Raw genomic sequence first — 16,909 nt, forward strand, 5'->3', positions numbered from 1 at the left:
CCTCATCCCCCACGAGCCACGACTGCGTCAGGTCGTTTGTGTCTCTTTTGAAATATGCATTCTGAACCTAAAGGGAGCTCACTGTTTGTTTTTGGACGTGGTACAGAGCTAACATTGTCTGCATTAGTAGCATTACCCGGAAATTAATCTCGAGCGAGGTTGTTTCCTTGTGGTGTCACTGGAGCTCACGGCCAGCGCTAGGCATGGGCGAGCCCAGGGCACTTGCTTCTGCTGACCTTACCTCCCAAACTGCTTTTAATCACAATTCCAGACCTCTCTATACATCTTTTTGTTCTCTTCCTTTAGTACCTTATTTTACTTCTGTTTCACGTTCTCCTTCTCTGTGTTCTTTCTCCCTAGTACCGGCCCCTCACTTCTAATTTGGTACGAATGGGCAGGAAGTGCGCAAGTGCTTTCACCCAGCGCGCTAGATGTTACAGGGGCTTCTGTAGTGCGACATGCATAATAATGTACCGTGCAAAGTAATTCAGTGTGTGTGGACTGCATGCATAGCTATGGTATGAGATAGTGCCATTGCTTGCTGCCGGACATCCTCTGGGCACTACTATTATTTGTTTGAAAGGATGCGTCTGCAGGAAGCGATTTGTAACAGTTCGATATAGCAGGGCTCTGGGCTGGTTAGAGGAAGGGCGGGGGTATGGGAGAAGGACGTACGGGGACGTAGAAGGCAGGACAGAGGGAAGACTGGAAGAGTCAGTACCCCAGGCTTGGGATGAATGATGCGAAGTGAAAGTGGGAGGCAGTATTAAAAAAAAAGACTACATTTTAGTTTTTGTTCTTATTTGGAGTTTTATGTAGCGCGAACTAGATCCGAAGGTATCAGAGTGCTTTACATGTGCACCAGTTGCGTTACAGATGGTCACAGTACTACATAGCTGTTCAGCATTGTATGTTACGTGTAAAGATTGTAGAGTTAGAGACGAGTCTCTCATCGCATGCATATGTTTGATAAAATAGCGTCCTCACAGTCAGTGGCTTCGATGTGTGCAGGATGGATAAAATGTGTATTTGACGTTTCTTTATTTCCAGAGGGAAAACGCTCGTGTAAAATCATCCGTCTGCAGCAACTTTGGGACAGACATGGGTTTCCCAGCAGTTTATATATTTTGTAGCTCCAATATCCCCCCAAGCCTCATTACCGGCACCTAATGAGACCCCCTTTACTCCGTGACATGCAACCGCTCCATCTAATTAAGAAAATCGCTCTTCAATGCTGATTATTTTATTTGCAGCCATAATTATATTTCTTTCGGCTAAATCACAGTTTAATCGAGACAAAAGTGTGGTTGTGAGTTTCGGCGGCAGGGGCTGAAGAACGAAGGCAGCAGTGGCTGGGAGAAAGCTCAGCATTAGTACATGTGAAAATAAAAAGATTCATTTCCATTGGCGGAACAAAGCAGATTGAGGCACATTTATGGAAAAATGTCACGTAATAAGGAGTGGTGAAAATGGCCTGAAAGAGCAGTAAATTAACAATAAAAATGGGAGTATATGAACTTGATTTGTGCTCACTTCAACGTTTGCCCAGAATGCATAGACATTCATGCTGACAGGAAGGGCGCACAGTACAACTTTGCTTTCTAAAATTTTCTTGGAAATGCACCATTTGCCCACTCTTTTTTCAAAACTTTCTCAGGGTGAGAACCCCCCTTAGGTTGTTAGGGCTCGCTCACTACACTCGCACGCCGCGGTACACTCCAACTGAAATTTTACAACCGCACCACTTTCAAATGTCACCAGCCGCCACTGGCAGAGAGAACCAATAGAGGTGCAGAAAGAGGCAAGAGAGGTGCAGAAACCGGCAAGAGAAGTGTTGAAAGAGGCAAGAGAGGTGCAGAAGTAGGCAAGGGAACTGCAGAAAGAGGCAAGAGCATTGCAGAAAGAGGCAAGTGAGGTGATGAAGGAGGCAAGAGAACTGCAGAAAGAGGCAAGAGAGTTGCAGAAACAGGGAAAAGGGGTGCAGAAAGAGAGAACATGTGGGCAGACTGAGGCAAGAGAGGTGCAGAAAGAAGGAAGGGGGGTGCAGAAAGCGGCAAGAGGGATACGGAAATTTGGAACAGAGGTGTAGAAAGAAGCAAGAGCAGGGCCTAAAGTACCAACAGAGGTACAGAAAGAGGCAATAGGGGTACAGAAAGAGGCAAGTAAAGTGCAGAATGAAGCAAAAGTGGTACAGAAAGAACCAACAGAGGTGCAAAAAGAGGCAAGAGGGGTGCAGAAAGGGGTAGGAGAGGTGCACAAAGAGGCAAGAGGGGTACAGAAAGAGGCAGGAGGGGTGCAGAAAGAGGGAAGAGAGGTATAGAATGAGGCAAGAGAGTTGCACAAAGAGGGAAGAGGGGTGCAGAAACAGGCAAAATTGGTGTAGAAAGAAGCAAGAGTAGTGCAGAAAGAACCAATAGAGGTGCATAAAGAGGCAAGAGAGGTGCAGAAACAGGCAAGAGAAGTGTTGAAAGAGGCAAGAGAGGTGCAGAAGGAGGCAAGGGAACTGCAGAAACAGGCAAGGGAGTTGCAGAAAGAGGCAAGTGAGTTGATGAAGGAGGCAAGAGAACAGCAGAAAGAGGCAAGAGAGCTGCAGAAGGAGGCAAGGGAACTGGAGAAAGAGGCAAGGGAGGTGATGAAGGAGGCAAGAGACCTGCAGAAAGAGGCAAGGGAGTTGCAGAAACTGGCAAAATGGGTGCAGAAAGAGGGAGCAGGTGGGCAGACTGAGGCAAGAGAGGTGCAGAAAGAGGGAAGAGAGATGCAGAAATTTGGAACAGAAGTGTAGAAAGAAGCAAGAGCAGTGCAGAAAGAACCAATAAAGGTGCAGAAAGAGGCAAGCGAGGTGCAGAAACAGGCAAGAGAAGTGTTGAAAGAGGCAGGAGAGGTACAGCAGGAGGCAAGGGAACTGCAGAAAGAGGCAAGGGAGTTGCAGAAAGAGGCAAGTGAGGTGATGAAGGAGGCAAGAGAACTGCAGAAAGAGGCAAGAGAGTTCCAGAAACAGGGAAAAGGGGTGCAGAAAGAGGAAACTGGTGGGCAGACTGAGGCAAGAGAGATACAGAAAGAGGGAAGAGGGGTGCAAAAAGCAGCAAGAGGGATGCGGAAATTTGGAACAGAGGTGTAGAAAGAATCAAGAGCTGGGCCTAAAGTACCAAAAGAGGTGCAGAAAGAAGCAATAGGGGTACAGAAAGAGGCAAGAGGGGTGCAGAAAGAGGGAAGAGAGGTGTAGAATGAGGCAAGAGAGGTGCAGAAAGAGGCAAGAGAGGTGCAGAAACAGGCAATAGAAGTGTTGAAAGAGGCAAGAGAGGTGCAGAAGGAGGTAAGGGAACTACAGAAACAGGCAAGGGAGTTGCAGAAAGAGGCAAGTGAGTTGATGAAGGAGGCAAGAGAACAGCAGAAAGAGGCAAGAGAGTTGCAGAAACAGGCAAAAGGAGTGCAGAAAGAGGGAGCAGGTGGACAGACTGAGGCAAGAAAAGGGCAGAAAGAGGGAAGAGGGGTACAGAAAGAGGCAAGAGAGATGCTGAAATTTGGAACAGAGGTGTAGAAAGAAGCAAGAACAGTGCAGAAAGAAGCAACAGAGGTGCAGACAGAGGCAAGAGGGGTACAGAAAGAAGCAAGTAAAGTGCAGAATGAAGCAAATCTGGTGCAGAAAGAACCAACGGAGGTGCAAAAAGGGACAAGAGGGGTGCAGAAAGTGGTAGGAGAGGTGCACAAAGAGGCAAGAGGGGTACAGAAAGATGCAGGAGGGGTACATATAGAAGGAAGAAAACTGAGAAAGAAGCAGCAGTGGTGCTGAAAGAGGCAAGAAGGGTGCAGAAAGAAGCAAGTGAGGTACAGAAAGAGTCAAGAGAGGTGCAGAAAGAAGCAAGAGAGGCGCAGAAACAGGCAAACAAAGTGTTGACAGAGGCAAGAGAGGGGCAGAAGGAGGCAAGGGAACTGCAGAAAGATGCACAAGATTTACAGAAAGAGGCAAGTGAGGTGATGAAGGAGGCAAGAGAACTGCAGAAAGAGGCAAGAGAGTTGCAGAAACAGGGAAAAGGGGTGCAGAAAGAGAGAACATGTGGGCAGACTGAGGCAAGAGAGGTGCAGAAAGAAGGAAGGGGGGTGCAGAAAGCGGCAAGAGGGATGCAGAAATTTGGAACAGAGGTGTAGAAAGAAGCAAGAGCAGTGCCGAAAGTACCAACAGAGGTGCAGAAAGAGACAATAGGGGTACAGAAAGAGGCAGGTGAAGTGCAGCATGGAACAAAAGTGGTGCAGAAAGAACCAACAGAGGTGCAAAAAGAGGCAAGGGGTACAGAAAGGGCTAGGAGAGGTGCACAAGGAGGCAAGAGGGATACAGAAATATTCAGGAGGGGTGCAGAAAGAAGGAAGAGAACTGCAGAAAGAAGAAACAGAGGTGCTGAAAGAGGCACGAAGGGTGCCAAAAGAGGCAAGAGAAGTGCGGAAAGAAGCAACAGAGGTACAGAAAGAGTCAAGAGTGGTGCAGAAAGAGGGAAGAGAGATGTAGAATGTGGCAAGAGAGTTGCACAAAGAGGGAAGAGGGGTGCAGAAACAGGCAAAAGGGTCGCAGAAAGAAGCAAGTGAGGTGCAGAAAGAGGCAAGAGAGGTGCAGAAAGAGGCAAGAGAGGTACAGAAACAGGCAAGAGAAGTGTTGAAAGAGGCAGGAGAGGTGCAGAAGGAGGCAAGGGAACTGAAGAAAGAGGCAAAAGAGTTGCAGAAACAGGCAAAAGAGGTGCAGAAAGAGGGAACAGGTGGACATACTGAGGCAAGAGAGGTGCAGAAAGAGGGAAGAGGGGTTCAGAAAGAGGCAAGAGGGTACAGAAAGAAGCAACAGAGGTGCAGAAAGGAGCAAGAGAAGTGCAGAAAGAAGCAACAGAGGTGCAGAAAGAAGCAACAGAGGTGCAGAAAGAGGCAAGAGAAGAGGCAAGAGAAGTGTAGAAATAGGCAAGAGAGGTACAGAAGCAGACAGGAGAGGTGCAGAAAGAGGGAACATGGATCCAGAAAGAGGCAAGAGAGGTGCAGAAAGAGGGGAGAATGGTGCAGAAAGAGGCAAGCGGGGTACAGGAAGAAGCAAGTGAGGTGCAGAAAGAGGCAACAGAGGTGCAGATAGAGGCAACAGAGGTGCAGAAAGTGGAAGAAAGAAGCAGAAAGTGGCAAAATAAGTGCAGAAAGAAGCAACAGAGGTGCAGAAAGAGGCAAGAGAAGGGGCATGAGAAGAGTAGAAATAGGCAAGAGAGGTACAGAAGCAGACAGGAGAGGTGCAGAAAGAGGGAACATGGATCCAGAAAGAGGCAAGAGAGGTGCAGAAAGAGGGGAGAATGGTGCAGAAAGAGGCAGGAGGGGTACAGGAAGAAGCAAGTGAGGTGCAGAAAGAAGCAACAGAAATGCAGAAAGAGGCAATAGAGGAGCAGTAAGAAGCAAGAGTGGTACGTACACCATTAGTACCAATTTAATATGTACATTTAGCAATAAGTAACAGGTGACCATTCTAGGTTTGCAAAGGGCCTTCCACCACGCTGTAACACTTGAGCTAGAAACAAGTTTTTTTTGTTCAAATCTGGAGATTATGCAGCAGATGATGGATTTTGTGGCAAATGCGGAAAATGTATAACTGTGCAAAAGTTGGCGCAGCCAAACAGTCACATAATCCAGTGGCCTTGCCCATAACTCTGACTAGGTCCAGAAGTGTTCCTCAGTGGTTCCTTTTTTTCGTCTCATTGAGTTTCTAGTTTAGCTTCTATGGAAACGAGGAAGACTAAACCTGAGGTGACCACTCCACAACACAGACTACCATACCACATAATTACTCTCCATAACACATAATCACACTCTACATAACTCCTATACACTAAATACCACATACCTTCTACTCACATCAAAGTCAAAGTCTATTCACATAATTTCACTGCACATCATACCATATAATTACACTACACACAACCTACATCCACTACACTCTAAGAAACATTAGTAAAACACTTTTACATTTACAACGCCTATAGCTCTCACTCTTGCAAATGTGAAACCTATCACATTGCAAATGCTTCTTTAACTAGTAGTCGCGTTTGCAGAAAGGTGAAGAAAGGTAGCTGGGCCTCCGACCAGCGCTCAGGAATTCCGCTGCGTAGGACTTGCAGGAGGTACCAGGAGGGCTTCTTGGCCCCCAAAGTCCCTCAGGTTCAAAGTAGACTTCATCCCCAACCTGTAGTGTCCCAGGAGGTGTGTTTGAAGAGCGGTGGAGATAGGGGGGGCGTGGTTTCAAAAAATGTCTTACCAATACCGCTGTGTGGGACTTACTGGAGGTAACAGGAGGGGTAGTTGGCCTTGGGGGCCAACTACCCCTACTATAACCTCCAGTAAGTCCCACACAGCAGCATTGATAAGTGCCATTATCTATAAGAAATCATTCCTGTGTAAATTTGAAGAACTGTCATTTACAAACTGCATGGCAGCATTATTTAAGCTTACCCTGACTCTCAAGCTCACTTTTTCAGGCATACTATTGTATGCCTGAGATCCATGAACCACATGGCCGTGGGCCGTGTGGTCCATGGATCTCATCCTTCGCGGATTCAATAACACCTTTTCTTTGAAATACCACTAACTTTTTGATTTTGGGCGACCTTAATTTGCACTTGAATGATCCTGTATGTGTGAACAGCACTACATTTATTTCTGATCTGGGGCATTGACAATCATACTCTGCAACTCTAGTCCCACTCACGTTGCTGGCCATCTACTGGACATTATCTTTTCAAGTCTGTCCAACATTCAATGCTCACCAGCTCTTCCCTTATGCAGGTCTGACCATTTTGCAGTCAGCTTCCGCTTTGAGATCTTAGCAAATCTACCTACAGTTGCCCCTAATATTAGCCAACCTAGTAGGAACTGGGGAAGACAAGATATTCAAGTCCTTAATAAGCTTTTATCCTCCAAGATCCCTATAACCAAACAAATGTTGACTACTCTTTCGGGTGCCGTTCAAGAGTGGCTTTGAAAGGTCATTGATACCTGTCTTCCTCCCTCTATCAAGAAGGTGAACAACCATCGTCCTCCTGCACCTTATTTCACTGAGAACCTAAAATTGGAAAATGCTAACTTTTGGAATGACGCTGGAGGAGGAATTATGCGTCTGATACTAAACTTGCATACAAAAAGGCTAAAAAGGACTACCATACTCTCTGCAAATCGGCTCATGCCGAATATGTCACTTTGACTATTTCTAGTGCGCTGTATTGTTCCAAGACCCTTTTTAAAATGGTTAAAGAGCTCTCGGGCTCTGAAACCCAAGCCATGCCTCCTGCACTAAATAATCGACAATGGGAAGACTTGGCTAAATTTTTTCTCTTTAAAGTAGAAAAAATATATTCTGAAAGGAAGGACAGGAAACCGGATAACCTCCTTCAGCAAATATATTCATTTCCTCCTGCAGCCAGGACCATCTCGTTCCAAGACAAAGAGGCATCAGAATATAGGGCTACACTTGAATCCTGGTCCCCACTAGATATGAACTCCTTCAAAAGGATTTTAGATAGCATTAAATCTGGTTCACCTCGTGATCCTCTTCCAATCTCAGTGCTTCAACAGCTTGAGACGCCTTCACTCCTGATAATCATGGAACTTCTGAATGCCTCCCTAGAAGAAGCAACAGTTCCTCCAGAGTGGAAGCACGCAACGGTGCTTCCTCTCTTAAAGAAGGCCAATGCTGATCCGGACCAGCCTTCCAACTACCAGCCTGTCTCACTGCTTCCGTCCTTTAAAAAAATCCTTGAAAAGCACATAAATTCCCAAGTAGCCCAATTTGTTGAATCACAAAAATTTCTTCATCCATCAAAGTCAGGCTTTAGAGATGGTTTTTCAACCAAAACGACACTCCTTGAAGTCATGGAAAGGCAGTGACACTATCTAGATTCAGGAGCTACGGTAGCCGTCATACTACTGGACTTAAGCGCAGCGTTTGACACAGTCTCTCATACCATGTTAGTAAAGGCCTTGGGGATTACTGGACCAGCACTTAATTGGCTTATTTGTTTTCTCACGGATCGCACGTTCCAGGTCTTTTCTCCAGCTGCCTGTTCCAATAAGCATGTTTCCCCCTATGGGGTACCTCAGGGCTTATTTTAAACCCTTTATTGTTCAATGTGTATGTCAGACCTTTAGTCAACATTGCAGAAGAGGCTGGGTTGTCCTTCTTCTCCTATGCAGATGACACCCAGATTATCTTCTCTCTCTGTGCTGAGAAAGCATCTGTGACATCTGCTCTGCAGCTAGGCCTGCGTAATATTGCATCTTGGATGTAGGCTAATTTTCTTTAAATTAATGGGGAGAAAATGGAGGCCTTGATCCTGGGGAAGAATAAAGACCTTTGGGGCCCCCAACATTGGCCCATTGAAATGGGTGCTGTCTCTCAACCTTCTCATCATATTCGCAATCTAGGCTTCATCATAGACGACTCTATCTACGAAAAACCAAGCATTAAAGCTGTCTGCAACTTGTTTTACCATACTAAAATGGCTCAAAAAGATTATCTGGATGCTGCCCAGCTCTACCCAGTGAACAGTGGTCCAAGCTCGTGTCACCTCAAGACTGGACTACGGCAGCATCCTCTATTTGGGGGCAAATAAGGAGGTAACACGCAAGCTACAGGTAGTCCAAAACTCTACCACCATACTGATTTGACAGGTTCCCAGAATTGCCTCAATCTCAGGCTCTCTAGGTGACCTTCATTGGTTCAGGGTGGAGGGCAGAATTAAGTTCAAAGCCCTGAGCTACATTTTCAAAATCAAATCTGCTCTGTTCTCTGTACCTAGGATCAGACTGTCACGTAAGGGCGGTCGATCATTTGCCTACTTAGGCCCCACTTTATGGAACTCTCTCCCTGCGCCGCTTCGCAATGAAACTATATATGCGAATTTGCCCACCAGTCTGCAAACGTGCTCCCCGGCGCACTCTTGGATGGAGAGTGAAGTCTCCTTCGCTGCTGGGGGTCCTTAGGGGCCAACTAGCCTACCTGATACCTCCAGTAAGCCCCATATAGTGGGATTGCTGAGAGGTGGACACAGGCCACACCCCTTTCTGCACGACTCTGCAACAGCGCCTACTGGCATGCTCTTAGTTGAGGGATGAAGTCCCCTTGCCTTCTGAGGGTCCAACTAGCCCACCAGGTACATCCAGTAAGCCCTACACAGCTGGATTGCTGAGAGTGGTCTGATGCTATGCCCCCTTTTTACACCACTCTGCAAACGCAGTGCCTGGCACACTGCTGCTCGAGGGATGAAGTCCCCTTCAGTACTGAGGTCCTCAGGACACATGAGGACCTCATCGCCCCACCTGCTCTCCTGTAGATGGCTATGTACTAATAGATCTTTTAGAGATTTTGTTTTTCTGTATGTTACTGATGGTTTGGTTCCCAAGAGTTTTCCAATATCTGGGTCCTTTGAGATGAAGTGCCAAGCTTCTACCTCCCCCCCATCATTGATAAAAAGCATACCATATGTGAAAATGATAAGAATGAAACAAAACTGCTCAAAAGATAGGAATGCAAAAGAAAAGTTTGAAGAAAACATATCGCGGTTAAAAAGGAGGGGATACAAACAAACAGATTCATGAATTGTTAGAAAAATGGTGAAAACCAAGTCAGGAGCAGACACTTTAATCACAAAAAAGAAAAACAACATCAACTACAGGAAGCCTAAAAAATAGAGGCCTCTAGACTAATAATCACCTACAGTAAAGAGAGCAGGAATATAGTCAACAAAATGAACAAACATTGGCACTTGATCTCAAAGGACACAGATATTGAGTTTTTTGTTTAATCAATTGACTCACTATTGAGCATGGGCAAACTGATTAGCCGGCATGAAATCATTGATGACACATTTCAAATTAATAATTTCATTCTTTTTTTTTCTTTAAAAATGCAATGTAGTCAAATACACTACAACTCCCATCATGCTTCATAATGGGCCAGAAATGGGAGGTGGTATAAAACTTACAAGTGAAGAGGGACTCACCTACCGTGACAAAGACCCTGTGAGGTCAAAATGCGTTGGTGTGGCAGTGGTGTCTACTTAATAAAGGTGCTTTGATAAAGGACTTACATTGAGTGTGATGTGCCTTCTTTAGAAAATATGATTGTGGGCTTTAAAGGTTCAGCTGGTTGTTAGCACCAGCAGGACAGTGCGCTGGGGAAGAACCTACCTTGCTGGAAATATATATATAATATATATATATTTATACATATATATATATATATATATATATATATGGAGCCACAAGTACCGGTAAAGGGACCCTTCTGTCACGGGCGGTCCGAGTCAGGAAACCGGGATTCCTAATATTTGAAGACCAACACTTTCGTGTTCACGAAAATAAACTCGGACTCCGATGCTGCAAGCAGATATTTAATTATAAAGTGCAAGAACGACGCGTTTCACCAATACGGCTTGTTCACGCTCGGAAATCTTAAACAACCGCCATGTTAAATACACAAAAAATCATTAGATGACGGGTTTACACATGGTGTCAGAAAGAATGTGAGTTTGGCGGCCATCTTGTAACGGTGTATAATACATTGTAAATCCATTATTGTTGATACAAGTCTTTACAAGATGCAGATATTCGCAAATTAACATGAATAGAACCGCACTATGTCTAATACAAACAAAATATGGGTTGAATAAATGTAAATGTGCAAAATTCGCGCAATCAAGATTCGTTACCCATTAGAAATTCGGAATCTGCCATGGGATTGAAGAGTCACACAGCACCATATAATACTGGTTGAAGCATGCCATTATGAAGTCAAAAAGACACACAACGATAATATCATATAGCGTGAATGAGAATTGTATCATACACGGTCCCCAACGCCCCAGTGGGCGGAGCCCAAACGGATTCAGCCAATCACGGCAAACAAAGGGTAACTAAATGTACCCGATTGGGTCATACATCAGGCAGGCAAAGCTGCTCAAATAATTAATGGCAATACTAAGACTGGATATTCGTGAATATGCATTGCAATAACGTTAAGTCGCCCAAGTGGGCGTTGCTGCGAGACATCTTGTACATCAAGAAGTTCAAGCCACTAATACAGTCTTTGTCCCAGTGGATACATGATGCTATGTCATTCTCACTGTGTCAATACAATGTAATAAACATTATAATATCCCTGATAAGGTTTAGGCTAAACAGTAATCCCCCAAAAAATACAAAATCATAAAATCCCGATTGCACCCGAAAGTTATAACATCGTGTACATCCAAATTGCAATGCAACTGACCACCTTCCTCACAGTTCCTGACACACCGTCTGAAAAAGATATGAATATAAAATTTAAAATGAGTCTACAACAGCTTAAGATAGACCACCATGATGCTTATTCATGCAGATGAACAGATAATTCCTCGCTCATATTGAGTCCCTTAGGAGCAAGACTTTCAAAATCCACAATATAGCGAGATTCCAATTTCCTCAACAATAATTCTCGATTGCCACCTCTCATGCCTAAATCCACAGAATCAATCACAACCATGCGTAACCTGGTCTCATCTTGGAAATGTTGATCAAAGAAATGTCTGGCAATGGGGTATGTTCTGTTGTTGTTACGTATTGCCCGTAAGTGCTCTAACACACGTTTCTTAGCTGCATGTTTGGTACTGCCGATGTACCATTTGGCACATGGGCAGATCAACACATACACACAATGGTTGGAATTGCATGTGAGTTTCTTTTTTATTACAAATTCTCTTTTCGAGTTTGGTATCTGTAACTTGGCACAATCGGTGCTGTTTTTGCACGCTTTGCATTTCTGACAGCATTTGAAACCCCCTTCTTTGTTCCTGGGGTCAGTTACATTGCTGGTGATGTAACTGCAACTCAGTTCATCCGCCAGGCAACGGCTTTTTCTGAAAGTGATCTGTGGATTGCTACTCAGATCTTGTTTAAGATGTTCATCTGTAAGTAGCACATGCCAATGTTTTTTAAAAACTCTGCGTATTTCAGCCGCTTGGCCTGAGAAAGTGGTGATAAATCTAATTTTATCTTCTTTGGTTTCTTTCTGTTTGGGATAAATAAGTTCATCACGTGTTTTTGTTTCTACCCTGGAAATAGCATCTTTCACAGTTTTGGCACTGTAGCCCCTTTCCCTGAATCTCTGGCACATGGTGTCCCTCTCTTTCTCATATGCCACCTTTGTACTACAATTTCTTTTAGCACGGAGCAACTCCCCGTAGGGAATGCTCCGTATCAGATTACCTGGATGGCTGCTCTTGGCATTTAAAATGCTATTGCCCGCTGTTTCTTTGCGGAATAATTTTGAAGTCAATTGATTGTTAATGACTTCCAAGCGGACATCTAGAAATTCCATGGAGTTTTTGCTAATATTTTCACTGAAATGTAGATTACAAGTGTTTTCATTCAATTTGTTAATGAAGACTCGAGCCGAATCTTCATCCCCACACCAAATGAAAAAAATGTCGTCGATATAACGCAGCCACAGGGCAACGTTGTTAAATTCCAGCATGTTGGCGACCACCTGCTCCTCCCACCAGCCCATGAACAAATTCGCATAGCTGGTGGCGAAGCAGGTTCCCATCGCCGTGCCCTGTGACTGCTTATAGACGACATCGTTGAAAATGAAAAAGTTATTTTTGAGACAGATCTCTATCATTTTCAATAACATCTGAGAGTGGTGAAGTAAAGAGATGGATCTGGTTTTGAAGAAGTGTTGAATAGCCAATAAACCTTGTTCGTGTTGGATGCTCGTGTATAAACTGCTGACATCCAAAGAAACCAGAGTGTACTCTGCCTCCCAATGTATGCCCTCAATGATGGTTAAAAAATGCGTAGTATCCCTGAGATATGAGGGTAGGGCAACCACATAAGGCCTCAAAAAATAATCTATAAATTTAGAGGTGTTCTCATATAGAGACCCAATGGAAGACACTATGGGTCTACCCGGAGGATTTAGCAAATCCTTATGTATCTTTGGTAATAGATACAAAATAGGTATTCTGGGGTGTGCACAATACAGGTAACTGAATTCTTCCTGTTCTAACAGACCTCTGTCTTTCCATCCCACCAGAATTTCTCTATATGTGATTTTAGAGTTCAATATCTCAGCCATGTCTGTTTTGCAATAACAATTAACATCCTCCAACTGTCTCAATCCTTCAGAAAGATATTTTTGCTTATCCAAGACAACCACGTTGCCACCCTTATCAGACTGACGGATCACAATATTGTGATCCGCTTTCAGCTCATCGATGGATGTGATTTGTCTAGCTGACAGATTTTTTTGTCTCCCTGCTATTTTGTTATGTCTCATTCTCTGTATGTCATACAACACACCCTTTTCAAAGATGTCAATTGCTTCACATTGTACATTGGGGAGAAAAACAGATTTGGGTTTGAATACACTCCCCGGATTGTTATCCAAATTTTCACCCCATGCGTCCCATTCAGGTAAGGACTGGCCACCATCAACGTTCTCTGTCATGTCATATAATGCATGCATGAGTTCAACATCCAAAACATTCAAATTACTTTCTCTTTGGTTAACACTTACAGTTTCTTGTTGTTGTTTAGGTTTTGTATTAAACCATTTCTTGAGTTTGAGCTTTCTTGAAAACAGGAATAGATCAATACGAGTCTGAGTGTAGTTCATATTTGCAGTAGGGCAAAAGGTGAGTCCAAGTGACAGAGTCTCAATTTCCTCACAGGAAAGAGACCGTTGCGAAAGGTTTACAACTGTCATATTTGTTGCTGTTTCTTGCCCCTTGTTTCCATTCCCATTGGGCTTCTTTCTGCGTTGTTTCCTCCTCTTCTTTGCCAGTTGGTTCCTCTTGTTCTTCCTCTGTTTCCTCGTCCTCGTCCTCGTCCCCTCTGCGACCCGCTGTCCTGTTGGTGTTCCGTCCTGTTTTGATTTAACAACTGGAACTGTAATAAAAAATTACTACCCTTTCTCTGTGTGTCAATGTTGGCTTCTTGATTCATACCCGAAGCGGACACATCCGAGACGTTGCCATCAGAAACATCACTTTCCACCAGTTCCTCCGTTGAATCTGCAGGCCTAGGGGGAACTACCATCTTGCCAGTCTTCTTTTCAAAAAGATGGTCATATTTCCTCTGGAATGTTAATGTTCTACCAGCCTGATAGTCCTTGTAATCTCGAAGAAATTTACGTTGTTTTTTGGCTGTTATTTCTTCTTCCAGTTTATCCATCTTTTTGTGTAGGTTTTCCATGTGTTCGTCTAGCGCTTCTTTGGTCATGATTTTACTGATTTCGGTGAGTAATTTCTCAATTTCTGATAGCAATTTGGCACGATCCTTTAAAGCATATTTTACTAATATGCGCATCATGGTCATTGAACATTCCGCTGAATTGTTTGTCCATTCTTCTAGCATATCAGTGTCAGGATCCTCATAGGTAGGAACGGTAAAAATCCTCAGTCCTCTGGGGACTCTTTTTACCTCAATATATCTTTGTAGGGACTCCGCTTCCCACCACTTTGCCAATTCTTTCCTGTGTAATTTTTCTAAATTACTTAGTAGTGTTTGTAAAGTAATTTCTTCAAGGATGTTGGTGGACGAACTTCCTCCAATATTTCCCGTGCCAGTCTGTGTAAAGAAAAGTCTATCCGCTGTTTGTTTCCTTCGAGCTTCCAAAGCACTTGCCATGATGTTTTTATAGTTATCGGCATGCAGCACCTGCGTGTTATACCGGCAACGTAGTCTGTAGCCTCAACACGCTCCCTTGCCCTTCAAAAATTGATGTCACTTCAGTGTTGGACGCAATCCATGTGTCACGGAACGAGTCCGTACTCAGCCGTGCACGAACACCACCGTAACAGAAGATCTCTGATCCAAACACCTGTGTGTCTGAAACTGGCTGTTTACACCGTTACGTGTGCTCGAAAATTCTCAGCCAACGAAATCAGGCTGTGGACCCGATGATATCAGGCCATTGAAGGGGTCAGATCGTTCCCTGTTGAAGTTATAAGGAGCCACAAGTACCGGTAAAGGGACCCTTCTGTCACGGGCGGTCCGAGTCAGGAAACCGGGATTCCTAATATTTGAAGACCAACACTTTCGTGTTCACGAAAATAAACTCGGACTCCGATGCTGCAAGCAGATATTTAATTATAAAGTGCAAGAACGACGCGTTTCACCAATACGGCTTGTTCACGCTCGGAAATCTTAAACAACCGCCATGTTAAATACACAAAAAATCATTAGATGACGGGTTTACACATGGTGTCAGAAAGAATGTGAGTTTGGCGGCCATCTTGTAACGGTGTATAATACATTGTAAATCCATTATTGTTGATACAAGTCTTTACAAGATGCAGATATTCGCAAATTAACATGAATAGAACCGCACTATGTCTAATACAAACAAAATATGGGTTGAATAAATGTAAATGTGCAAAATTCGCGCAATCAAGATTCGTTACCCATTAGAAATTCGGAATCTGCCATGGGATTGAAGAGTCACACAGCACCATATAATACTGGTTGAAGCATGCCATTATGAAGTCAAAAAGACACACAACGATAATATCATATAGCGTGAATGAGAATTGTATCATACACGGTCCCCAACGCCCCAGTGGGCGGAGCCCAAACGGATTCAGCCAATCACGGCAAACAAAGGGTAACTAAATGTACCCGATTGGGTCATACATCAGGCAGGCAAAGCTGCTCAAATAATTAATGGCAATACTAAGACTGGATATTCGTGAATATGCATTGCAATAACGTTAAGTATATATATATATATATATATATAAATACAAACACTTCTGAGGACAAAAGTAATCAATATTTTCAATAATCCACAGACGATAAGTCTTCTTTGTTCATTGATTTCTTGATGTTTTATTCTTATTTCTTAAAAGAATTCGCAAAGAAATATCACAGTAAATGCCAACACGTGTTTCGCGCCAGCTGCGCTTGTTCAGGGCTGTCATATAAACAAAAATTGATAAACTTAGAATCCACTAATACAATCATATTCTAATGTACATGTGCAAGACAGTTCTACAATACTATTTTTAAACTGTGATATGTAAAGAGAATATACAAATAACATGAAAAGCAAAATACATAAAATTGTGAGATAAAGGAAATAGGCCTGACATTCTAATAGGCTGTCTTGTATTCTCCAATATGAATTCCTTAATTGGTGATAAATTTCCATTCTGAAAACATATTAATTTCAACACAGGAGCAGAGTTTTACCTCATCTTCCATTATTGGTGTCTTTTCAAATAAGCTGACAAAATCTTCCCAGTTGATAGAGTCTCCCTTTATTTGGAAACAGTTCCTACAGATAGAGTTGAGTGTTAAGTGTTTGTATTTATATTTTGAACCACACTGGTGGGGACCAGTGTCTGAGATTATTTGAGCGCCGGGCAAGTTACCTGTAACCCAATTTCTATTTGTATATATATATATATATACATATATATATATATTCACTGAAAAAACCATAGGTTTCCCACATGTTATAGTTAGCTGGACATTTCACTTGTATAAAACCAATGAAATTCCCCCGTTATAGTTAGTTTAGCTAACTATAACTCACGCGCGCGCAATCCACTGCTGATGATGTCACATATTACATCACTCATGACATGGTCAGTGACATCACTCATGACATCACTGATGACATCTCAAATGACATCACTGATGACATCACTGATGACATCATCCATTGAGTATGTGTTTCTGAACAATTTTAATATGTTTAATATATATAGGGAAAGGCCTGTTGAAGAATGAGTGGGTGTACAAGTGTGTAAATGGATGATTTTCTGTGGTGCATAACTGACTCTATAAGAGTCATTAAATGTATCTTACTGCAGACTAGTGACTAAACTGTGTAAATGTTTGTATGTGTCTGTATGTTGGT

The sequence above is a fragment of the Triturus cristatus genome, chromosome 2_1 (genome assembly GCF_964204655.1).
Source record: "Triturus cristatus chromosome 2_1, aTriCri1.1, whole genome shotgun sequence".
Lineage (NCBI taxonomy): Eukaryota > Metazoa > Chordata > Amphibia > Caudata > Salamandridae > Triturus > Triturus cristatus.